Below are 12,454 nucleotides of genomic sequence, written 5' to 3'. Positions count from 1 at the left end.
GCTCGGCTCCGGCGGCGGCGGACGAGGTGGGTGCGGGCGGCGGCGGGCGAGGTGAGAGGAGAGGGGGGTGCGTTTATTTATATGGGGGGGAGAGCTCGGCTTGGAGGAGGGGGCGGCCGGGGAGGCGTGCGGCGGCGGGACTCGGCGCAGCGGCGCTCCCGTGCTGGGGAAGGAGAGGGCGACGGGTGGGCCGGCGCTCGGCTGGGCTTTGGCCCGGTCGGGCGTCGCGCAGTTTTTTTTTCTTAAAAAACGTTCCGCGGAAAATAATTCACAGAAAAATAAATAATAGTCAAAAAAATATAAAATAAATTTTCCCCGTCTAGTTAGAAAATCTAGAATAGGGTGAACATTTTTTTTAAAATCAAAATAAATATTTTGAAAACATGCAATATTTTTAATGCAATAAAAATTGCAAATAAATTCCAATAAATGATTTTAACATTTTACCTCCAGTATTTCAATTGTTTTGGAGAAGTCATATTTTCTCCTCTCGTTTATTTTTAAAATGAAATATTTTTCCGGAGAGAAAATAATTAAAACCAAAATCCTCGTCTTATTATTTGATGAAAATCAAATGTGAAAATTCGAGAAAATCCCCAACTCTCTCCGAGGGTCCTTGAGTTGCTTAGGATTTATCGAGGATTTGTCAAAATGCAATAAAACATGATATGCAATGATGATCTATGTATAACATACCAAATTGAAAATTTGGGATGTTACAAACCTACCTCCCTTAAGATGAATCTCGCCCTCGAGATTCGGGTTGGCTAGAAAACAGGTGGGAGTGGTCCTTCCGTAGATCTTCCTCTCGCTCCCAGGTGGCTTCATCTTCCGTGTGGTGACTCCACTGAACTTTGCAAAACTTGATAACCTTGCTGCGGGTAACTCGGCTGGCATACTCAAGAATCTTAATTGGTTTCTCCTCATAGGTCAAATCACTTTCCCGCTGAATCGCTTCCAGTGGCACAGTATCTCTCAGCGGTATCTCAGCCATCTCTGCGTGGCACTTCTTCAATTGAGAAACATGAAATACATCATGTACTCCAGACAATCCTTCGGGCAATTCCAGCTTGTAAGCAACCTCTCCCATACGTTCCAACACTCTGTATGGTCCGATAACACGGGGCGCTAACTTTCCCTTAACTCCAAAGCGCTTCACTCCTCGAAGTGGTGATACTCGAAGATACACTCTGTCTCCGACTTCGTGAACTGTCTCTTTTCGTTTAGAGTCTGCATAACTCTTTTGCCTGGACTGGGCTACCTTGAGCCTATCGCGAATCAACCTCACTTTCTGTTCAGACTCCTTAATCAAATCTGGTCCAAACAACTGACGGTCTCCAACTTCGTCCCATAACAACGGCGTTCTACACCTCCTTCCGTACAAGGCTTCGAAAGGGGCCATCTTCAAACTGGTTTGATAACTGTTGTTATATGAAAACTCTGCATATGGCAAATTGTCGTCCCAACTGGATCCATAATCTAGGGCACAAGCTCTCAACATGTCCTCCAAAATCTGGTTGACTCTCTCGGTCTGTCCATCTGTCTGCGGGTGAAAAGCTGTACTAAATTCCAGCCTGGTTCCCAATGTTTCATGTAACTGCTTCCAAAACTTCGAGGTAAATTGGGTTCCTCTGTCTGATACAATGGTCCTCGGAACTCCATGCAAACATACGATCCTGGTCATGTATATCTTTGCCAACTTAGCACTGGTGTAAGTGGTCTTTACTGGAATGAAATGAGCCACTTTCGTCAATCGGTCGACTACAACCCATATCGAGTCATAGCCTGAACGAGTCCTGGGTAATCCTGTGATAAAATCCATGCCTATTTTATCCCACTTCCATTCGGGTATCGGCAATGGTTGTAGCAATCATGCTGGCTTCTGATGCTCTGCCTTCACTCTCTGACACACATCACAAACTGCTACATATTCCGCAATATCCTTCTTCATTCCGGTCCACCAGAAAGTATTCTTCAGATCCAAATACATCTTGGTATTCCCTGGGTGAATCGAGTACGGTGAATCATGGGCTTCTTGCAAAATCAACTTCCTGATCTCCGGATCATTTGGCACATATACGCGGTCCTCAAACCATAAGGTATCGTGCTCATCCTCACGAAATCCCTTGGCTTTTCCTTTGCTCATCTTCTCCTTTATCTCTTCAATCTCCTTGTCTGTCTTCTGGGCTTCTCTGATCCTTCCCATCAAGGTAGACTGAATCTCCAATGTCGCTAAATAGCCTCTTGGGACTATCTCCAAGCATAGCTCGCGAAGGTCCTCGGCTAACTCCTGAGGTAACTCTCCTGTCATGAGGGTGTTGACATGACTCTTGCGGCTCAACGCGTCTGCTACTACGTTAGCCTTTCCTGGGTGGTAATGCAATCTCATATCATAATCTTTAATGAGCTCCAACCATCTCCTCTGTCTGAGATTTAACTCCTTCTGCGTGAAAATATACTTCAAACTCTTGAGATCTGTGTACACCTCACAATGGTTTCCGATGAGAAAATGTCTCCATGTCTTCAATGCATGCACCACGGCTGCTAATTCCAAATCATGCGTAGCATAATTCTTCTCATGGGGTTTAAGTTGTCGTGAAGCATATGACACAACTCTTCCTTCCTGCATAAGCACTGCTCCAAGTCCTTGACGAGAAGCGTCGCAATAAACTTCATAGTCCTTGCGTTGATCTGGCAGAATCAACACTGGTGAGGTAACCAATCGTTTCTTCAACTCCTGGAAACTAGCTTCACATTCCTCAGTTCAATTGAATTTGGTGTCCTTCTTCAATAGCTCAGTCATGGGCTTAGCAATCCTTGAGAAATTCTCGATGAATCTCCGGTAGTATCCTGCAAGTCCAAGAAAACTCCGGATTTCTCCAACTGTCGTGGGTGATTCCCAACTTGTCACTGTGTCGACCTTGGCAGGGTCTACTGCTATTCCTTCTCCAGAAATAACATGTCCAAGGAATCCAACTTCCTTCAGCCAAAATTCACACTTGCTGAACTTGGCATATAACTGATGTTCTCTGAGCTTCTCAAGTACCAATCGTAAATGCTCCTCATGCTCTTCCTCGTCTTTGGAAAAGATTAAAATATCATCAATGAACACCACGACGAACTTATCCAAAAACTCCATAAACACTTTGTTCATCAGGTTCATGAAATAGGCAGGTGCGTTAGTCAGTCCAAATGACATAACGGTATACTCATACAATCCATATCTGGTGGTAAAAGCCGTCTTGGGTATATCCTGCTCTTGAATCTTTAACTGATGGTATCCCGATCGTAGATCGATCTTGGAAAATACTTTAGCTCCTTGTAGGCGGTCAAACAAATCATTGATCATCGGCAGTGGATACTTGTTTTTGATAGTCACTTCATTCAACCCTCGGTAATCAACAACCATCCTCAGCGATCCATCTTTCTTCTCCACTAGAAGTACTGGTGATCCCCAAGGTGACGAACTTGGGCGAATATAGCCTTTATCCAGTAACTCCTTGATCTGCTTCTTAATTCCCTCCAAATCCTTTGCTGGCATCCTGTACGGTCTCTTAGATATTGGCCATATGCCTGGCAAAAGTTCAATCAAGAACTCAATGTCTCTATCTGGTGGCATGCCTGGCAACTCTTCTGGAAATACATCCGGATAATCCTTCACCACTGGTACTTCCTCCTGTACAACTCCTGATAAGGAATTTACTTGAGTCCTCTTCGGCATATGCCGGGATACATACTTGATCCTTTTTCCTTCCGGGGTGGTAAGCAAAATCGTCTTGCTGGCACAATCGATGTTTCCTCCATACAACGATAGCCAATCCATTCCTAAAATCACATCCAAACCTTGCGATTCCAAAACAATGAGGTCTGAGGGGAAAACATGCCTTCCAATGGCCAATGGTATCTGAAAACATCCTTGGGTTGCCATATACTCTGCTCCTGGCGAGGTTACTAACATAGGGGTTTTGAGAACTTGGGTGGACATCTTAAACTTATTCACGAATCCCCTTGATATGTATGGATGCGATGCACCAGTATCGAAAAGAACGGTTGCAGTAAATGACTTAACCAAAAACTTACCTATTACTGCATTAGGCTGAGCTTCAACCTCCTCCACGTTCACGTGGTTCACATGTCCTTTGTTGAACGGGTTCGGCTTCTTCCCAGAGCTTCCATTGCCATTTCCATTTTGGGCTTCAGGACAATCAGTTGCATAATGTCCAGTCTTCTGGCACTTGAAACAAGTAATGTGACTTAGATCCCTCTTGGTTGGGGTAGACGGGTTGGTGCGGTTCTGTCCGTTGCCTCCTCCATTCCCATTTCCATTCTTGGAGCCATTATGGTTGTGCGAACTACCTCCTCCATGGGTATGCTGAAACTGTCCTCCCGGCTTCGGGGTAAATCGTGGCTTCTGCTGGGCTCCAGAATTGTACTTTCCTTGTCCATACTTCCTCTTACGGTTTTCAATCTGCTGTTGCTTCCCTTCAATCATGAGAGCTCTATCTACCAGCTCCTGGTAGTTGTTGAAGGTTGCTACCATCAACTGCATACTCAGATCATCATTCAGCCCTTCCAAAAATTTCTCCTGCTTGGCAGCATCTGTAGCAACGTCATCTGGTGCATAACGTGCTAACTTACTGAAATCCTCCACATACTGGCCTACAGTGCGTCCTCCTTGGCGTAGGTTACGAAACTCACGCTTCTTCATAGCCATAGCTCCTGCTGAAACATGAGCTGTACGGAAAGCTTGCTGAAACTGGTCCCATGTGATAGTGTCAATGGGGTGCGTGGCTGTATAATTCTCCCACCATGATGCTGCGGGTCCATCAAGCTGATGTGTGGCAAAACGCACTCTTTCCACATCTGTGCATCCTGCAGTGGTCAACTCCCTTCCAACTTTGCGGAGCCAATCATCTGCAACAACCGGCTCGGTGCTACTGGAAAACACCAGCGGGTTTAGCCTTAAGAAACGGGCTAAGTGATCAACAGGTGGTGGTGGCGGTGGGTTGTTGTTGTTGCCTTGGTTCTGCACTAACACTTGCATCAGGGCATTCTGTTGCTGAATCAACTGGGTGATCTCTGACGGGAAAACAAATCCGGTGTCGCGTCTCGGAGGCATCTGATAGGTTTAGAAAAGATGAGAGTTAAGAATAGAATGAGGTCTAGAGAGAAAACACTACCCATATGCTCATGAGACAAATCAATCAATATCACTCAATCAATTCAAACAAGGCATAACAATCGATCTAACCAGCGTTACAAAGTGCTTGAACTATACTATTAAATGGGGGAAAACTACTACTGATATGGTGTTCTAATAAAATTCTAATCCGTTGAAGACTCCATGATGTCTGCTCCGGCTTCATCAACAAAGTCGTCTTCACTTGGTTCCGAGTCGGTGTCGTCGATGATGATGTAGTTATCCGGACAAGTGCATTCGTCGACTTCTGCTTTTGGCACTGGATTTCCCATGAATACTCCAATCTTCTTCTCCAGGTCGTCATTCTTCCCTACTAGTGCGATGATTTCCTCCATATAATCCTCGTGTGTAGCCTTGAGTTCTTCTTGGAGCTCCTTGATCTTCGTTAATGCCTTCTTCAGTTCTTCCTTGTCCGTGCACATCTGGTTCTCCTGACGACGAATATGTTGATTTTGCTCCTGGATGAAAGCTGCAATTGATCCATCCTTCTTGGTTCTGATCATCTCCCATTGCGCGTCTCGGCGTCCACAAATCTGGTAAATTGTATCCTTAAGCTCCTGGTGGTAGACTTCTCCAATGCGTCCCATCGCGATGTGAGCGGCCATGCTCTTCCCTAAACTCCAGGTTGGTGCTTCGAAAACCAGTCTTATGGGTTTAGTAACTGGCACAAACGTCCTTCCTGGAATGTGAACTTGAATCTTCCAGCTCTCCTCTTCGGGTAATGTGGCGTTGTAGGTTCCGGTGATGCTTGGTATTCCTATGTTCAAGTACTTGGTGACTTCCTTCAAGGGTCGACCAAACGGCGTGTCTTCATATGGTTGCATGAACTTGCTCCTTGCATCCGCCATTCCTAAAAGATTAGAAAGTGGAGAGGGGTCAGAAATGAGAAGAGAGAATCATTCTAGGGCTTAAGCTTAGTGGTCGTGTCCTACAGTCAGCGTGTGCTCTGATACCAACTTTGTAGCGACCAGACCTCAAATGGTCTGTGCTGCTGTGCACCAGTGTCATCCCTGGATCAGTAATGCTGACACGCACAGTACAAATGGAGGATTTATAACAGAGTAGCAATCACACACTTATTACATCGAATATCTCCAAAGAGATTAAGTATGATAAATATGGCTTAAGGCCAGCTAATAACGATAACAGCGGAAGACTTGGAAGATAAGTGAGTCCATCAACTCCAGCGGCATCACTGAGTATAAGACCACGACCTAAGGCACCTTACTCGTCATCTGAAAAGTCTGCAACATGAAACGTTGCAGCCCGAAAACGGGTCAGCACAGAATATGCTGGCAATGTAACACATCGAGAGTAATGAACAATAATAATGCTATACTACATGCATATATGGTTGGTGGAAAGCTCTACGGTTAAAGTTTAAGCGAAAAGCCAATTTTTCCCTACTACAAAGGAATAAATTTTATTTAACTATCATGGTGGTTGTGAAACATTGAGATGGTTGACAGCATCTCAATCCCAATTAAATGTCATCAATAAGCCCAACCAAATTAATTAAAAGTAACATGGTGATGAGATTCAAATGATAATCCAGGTACTAGATACTCAAGTTGTCCATAACCGGGGACACGGCTAACCATGATTAGTTTGTACACTCTGCAGAGGTTTGCGCACTTTTCCCCACAAGACTCGATCGCCTCCGCTTGATTCTCGCACTGCATGATGTTTGAGAAACGGATGACCGAGACACAGTCTTTCAGAAACAATCACTCTTTACTCTGGATGGACCGGTACACCTACTTTCCCCTACATCTGCTAGCCCACCTCTTCAAGAGATCTGGTAACCTACTCAACTATGCTAGAGCCCATAATAGCTTGTGGCTGCACACAGAAGTTTCTAGCATGAACAATCTTATGATCCCTTTGAGCCTGGGTGGCGGACCTTATAAAATCAGACAACACTGGGTTCTCCAGGTGCCTCAATCCACCCAGATGTGAGTTTTAGTTGCCACCTTGAGTTGAACCATTAATAAACATCTCACATCTATCATGAATATCTCTCAAACCCAATACACGTCTACGAGCATAACATGGCAATAATAATAGCAATGTAGAAGTAACTCCCAAGGGTTTGATAAAAAGAACAGGTAATAGGTACTACCTCAACTACTTCCCAATACCCACAATTTAAATAGATCCTAATCATGCAATGTTTGAGGAATGGATCTAATGCAATAAAAACTGGGTATGGAAGGTATATGATCAAAGTTACTTGCCTTGCTGATGATCCGCAAAACCTAACGAGTCGAAGTAACAAGCGGCACACTCCGGGTACTCTATCGCAAACAAACAAGCATACAATCAGTACTCATCTAATGCACAGGTAAAATTCGAATGAAAGATCCAACCAGAAAGTTCAACTTAAGAACTCCGGTTTGCAAAAAGAATCAACTCGAAAGAAGCAACGAAAGTCAAACTGCGAAAGAAAGAAGCTTCGTTTACTAATCTGGATCTAGGTCAAATTTTACTGTAGCAAAAACTTGGTTGAGTAGGCTAAACGGAAAGAGAATTTCGAGACGAAACTCTAGGCGCTTGAATCGCCTGATTCTGATAAACGAGCGAGAAGTTAAACAGAAATGAAGATTCGATCAGAAATCGAATCTGAGATAATCGCAGAAAAATCCGACGAAAAAGAAAAATGGACGAACGGTTAAAGAACGGACGTTCGTTAACAGAGAAAAACCGACGAACGCGTTCGTTAAAATGAACGGTTCGGTGAACGCTCGCAAAATAACAAAACCAAAATAGCAACCATCATTTTACTCGTTGGTCGTTGCTGAATCCGCTTCTCCCTCATCTTCTTCAACTTAACCACGTGTTGATTCTGCCGTTGTTCTGCCTCATGTGGGACGCGGATCGGCTTGGTAAAGCACTGACACGTGGGACTGCATGTTAGCAAACCGCCAGGACAACGTCCTCCAAAAATAAGAAGCCTAATCCTAGACTTACAAAGGGCTACGTAGCTGCTACGTATACTTTCCATCTAATCTATATATGCCCCCCTGATTTTCAGGTGGGGTGGGCCTAATCCTCTCCTTTAATCCAATCAAATAGTCCCACATCACATTAGTTTGTAACTTTACGTAAACCATTACGTGGATGTAGCATTTCTCAAATAAGAAACCTCCCCCGCCATCCGCGCGGCAAAATCACCTCCTTTTTACTAATCTTGATTCTATAATTTTTAGATCAATATAATTGAGATTTGTATAGATAGCACACAGGAGCAAAACCAAGTGGTACGGTTAAGGGCATCCACAATGTGTAGCCAAATGTGGAAATAGCTTTTGGCATCGTGGGAACCATTGTGGACGGTGTTGCCAAAGCCAAAAAGATGGAACCGATGCTCCCTGATTGATTGATTGAAGGAATAGAAAAATGCAATGTCTCTCCTCTTTCTCCCATGCTTGGACGCATGTAGTACAGTATAGAGCACAGAGTCTACTCCCCTGTCCCTTCTATCACAAATCACAAAGCAGTGACGCGTCAAATCACAAAAGCACGGACGAAGCAACCATCATTTCACTCTTCGCTGACTCCGCTTCTCCATCGTCTTCTTCGAGAAACCATCTCACCGCACTAGTACTCCTAGTAGTACTAGTAAAGGACTTCCTGGATGCAAATAAGGCGGTTGTCTCGGCTTGCAGGCGGCACTTGCGAACGATTTACCGTGGTCTCCCTCAATGGGGTTCTCCATCGAACGCACTTCGCCAAACCACCAAAAAAAAAGATATCATCGACGTCACCGCAATGGGGAAGGAAGTCAAATATAGTTACTACCTCCATTTTTTTGTACACAAGGCCAGTATATCAAAATTACAATTTGCAAAGGGCCACTAACACTAATTGAGGAAAAATTGATGGGGTTAGCAACCAAGGACATTAATATCCCCTGCATGCATGCGGAAGTGAGAAGGTTGGTTTGCATGGCGCTGCATTAATCAAGCAATGAGGAGTGAGATGGTTAGCTCTTTGGTCTTTGGAGAAAAAAATACACATTAATTGACACGTGAAACGAGGATTTGTATTGATTAAATCCCGCGAAGGAAAACCCTGCCTTTCTTTTTTAACACTAGTACTCCTAGTACATACGTACTTATCCTGTTTGGGTCTAGGCCTTGCATTGCCAAACTTCGCCACACATTTTTGCCAAGCTTGCCTAAAGTTTTAAAAATGAGAAGGAGGTACACTTGCGCACGGCTGTCGCGGTCGCACCGCACCCTCACATGGTCGCTCCTGCACGCCGCGGTCGCACCGCACCCTCACACAGTCGCTCCTGCATGCCGGAAACCCAACCAAGGGAACGCACCCTCACTGACACGTGCTGTCGCATGTGAACAAACCAAACTCAGCCATCCTATTGCTGACACATAATTTTCGTTCATAGAGTATGTTTATCCAACCGCATGTTGGGGAGTATCCGTACGACCCGTGCGGTGGTCTGTTGGGGAAGAAGAAGAGGTGAGGAGGAAGGAAAGAAGGGTTAGGAGACGTAGGATATTCATCCAACCGCCGGAAATGGTAGACTGACCCAAGTCAGGCGACTTGCATAACAAATATATGTTTTTACAGAGCAAAAGATCCATAAAAACAACAACATAAAGAAAAACTATCACTGCTCGCGGAAAGAGACGGCCTCGTCGTCTTTGGCTGCCGGCGCGAACCAGCCGTCGCGGCCGACGTGTGTCTCCGCACCGTGGTTGTCCTCGGCCTCCAGCTACTCGTTCAAGCGGAGCGTGCTGGTGCTCTGCACGGACGAGAGCACAACCCGGTTCAAGTCGAGGACGTCCGGTTCCGCCTGCAGGAGGGCCTCGATGGTAGCGGCATCCGCGCGCTCCGCGTCGAGTCGAGCCTCCGCCGCCCGGTTCAAGTCCAGGACGTCCGGTTCCGCCTGCAGGAGGGCGTCGATGAGAGCGGCATCCGCGCGCTCTGCGTCGAGACGAGTCTCTGCCACCCGGTGTCCAGGACGTCCGGTTCCGCCTGTAGGAGGGCCTCGATGGCAGCGGCATCCGCGCGCTCCGCCTCAAGTTGAGCCTCCGCCGCCCGGTTCACATCCACGACATCCGGTTCCGCCTGCAGGAGAGCCTCAATGGCAGCGGTATGCGCGCGCTCCGCGTCGAGTTGAGCCTCTGCCTCCCGGTCCTCCTTTAGTATCACCATGTTGAACCGTTGGTCCGCCTGCACCATGGGGGACTCGGACGGCGGCACGAAGTCGACGTCCATCGTCTCATACCCATCGGGGGCCTTCTGCGCCGCGACCCGTGCCATGAACATTGGATCGGCTTCCTCCTCCTCGTAGCTTGGCTCCAGAGAACTCGGGGGTTGGCCCGCCGCAAAGCGAGCTTGGGAACGGAGGTCTGTGGCACCGACCGCCGCCGTGATTTCTGGGCGGCGCTCCAGCGTCAGCATCTTGTAGTAAGTGATCTTGCGGCGCACCATGGCTTTCCGGCGACCTAGGGGACGCTTGATGCGGGCTAGGGGATTGAAAGGTGGGGGAATGGGCTGGAGATTTGGTGTGGTTTTAGGGCAGTGGCTGGCGTAGGCCGAGCAACGAAGGTTCTGGTGTGAATAGTGCTTCCGGTGACGACGTAGCCGGACGCGGACGCGACCGCACAAGTGGTGGCCATGCTGGCGGCCGATGACGGGAGCACCGTCAGGCACGCATCCTACTTGCCGCCGTCCAACGTCCGGCACCGCCGAGGTCGGGGACTCCTCTGAGGATGAGTAGGGCATGGGAGGCGGCAGGGCATGGTGTGCCAACTGGCCGGTCCGTATCCCGTGTTCTACTCTTCCTCGCCGGAGACCGCACCTTCACTTCACGGGTCTTGAACCCTGCCCCCGTGCATAGAGATCGCAGATGGAGGACGTCGGTCGCCGCCGTAGAATAGGTTTAGGGTCGGGTTTCTTTTATTTTTCTGTCCTATAAAAGTTCGAAATGTAATGAAAATCTGCCGTGTTTGCATTAATCTCGGCCGGTGTATATGAACTTTCACAATAATATACATATTGTAGGAGTACTAGCAAGATGCCCGTGCGTTGCACGGAAGATCAAGATCTTGTGGGAGAAAAGGATGAACAAGGGAAAGCCTTATCTGCAAATGTGGAGAGGAGTGCGGGTAAATTGTCATAGTTTCCTTCCTATCCGTTAGATATAGATCAGACGGCCTATATTGCAGGATGACAGGCACACCATCATCACCAACTCTGCTTTTTATTGAACTGAGACAAATCTAACATGCCAAGTAAAATAAACACATAGGGTCTATACATACACAAATTATCTTAGGCACTCCAATAGTACGTCCACTACACATTCACGCATTTCACATCTTTCTACATCTACGGGAACCTACGAAAGGGTTAATGTCAATTGCCTCTCTCTCTCCTCCCCTGATTTTCATGGTGGTGGGCCCCTCCCTCCCCCCAATCTACAATCAACAGCTCACACGTTTCACATTACGTTAATTACGTAACTGGCATTACGTAGGTGTAGCATTACTCGTCCTAAATAACCCAAGTAAGCCAACCTCCCAGCAGATCGCGCGGGAAAAGACCCGGCGGCGCCGTTTTAGTCGGGATTACCGGATTACTAGTAGTAGTATCAATGGATCGCGCGAAGCAACAAATTTTTTTTTGAGGGGGCGAAGCACCTAGTTTAAAAGGAAAAAAAGGCGGTACACTCACAACACTCCTGTCACGGTCGCATTGCACCCCACACACGTTCGTTCCTGCACACGGCTCACGCAAACGGAACGCGCTTCGGCTTGCCTCTTCACTGACACGTGGGACTGCACTTGGAGAAACCGACCATGCACCAAACTCCCACCGCCCACCGCGCGAAAATCCTCCCCCCACACCCAAAAGTTCCCCCCAAATCCGATTCAACCGCCCTTCAGCCAACTAGCCAATAATATTCCCCAAACCCCCTCCCCCCTGTCCCCCTCCACTCCATTCGCTCCGCCAAAGCCGCCCTCCCTGCCGTGCCAATACGTCGGCGCCGTGGTTCGGCGATCCTCTCGCTCCCACAGTACGCTCTCGTAGACTGCCGTCCTCTAGCCGCGCCGCCACCTCTGGCTACGTTCTTGTGGAGGCGTACGACGGTCAGCGCCGCCACCGCTGGCGACGTTTGTGTGGAGACGTACGGCGACCAGCTTCTCCCATGGTACGCGCATTCTAGACTGAGGCCCCGTTCATGTCGGTGTAGCGCTGAATGTTAGCTGATAGACGCTGTTA

Source organism: Triticum aestivum, chromosome 6D, assembly GCF_018294505.1.
Source record: "Triticum aestivum cultivar Chinese Spring chromosome 6D, IWGSC CS RefSeq v2.1, whole genome shotgun sequence".
NCBI lineage: Eukaryota > Viridiplantae > Streptophyta > Magnoliopsida > Poales > Poaceae > Triticum > Triticum aestivum.
Note: the sequence above shows the minus strand (reverse complement) of the source record.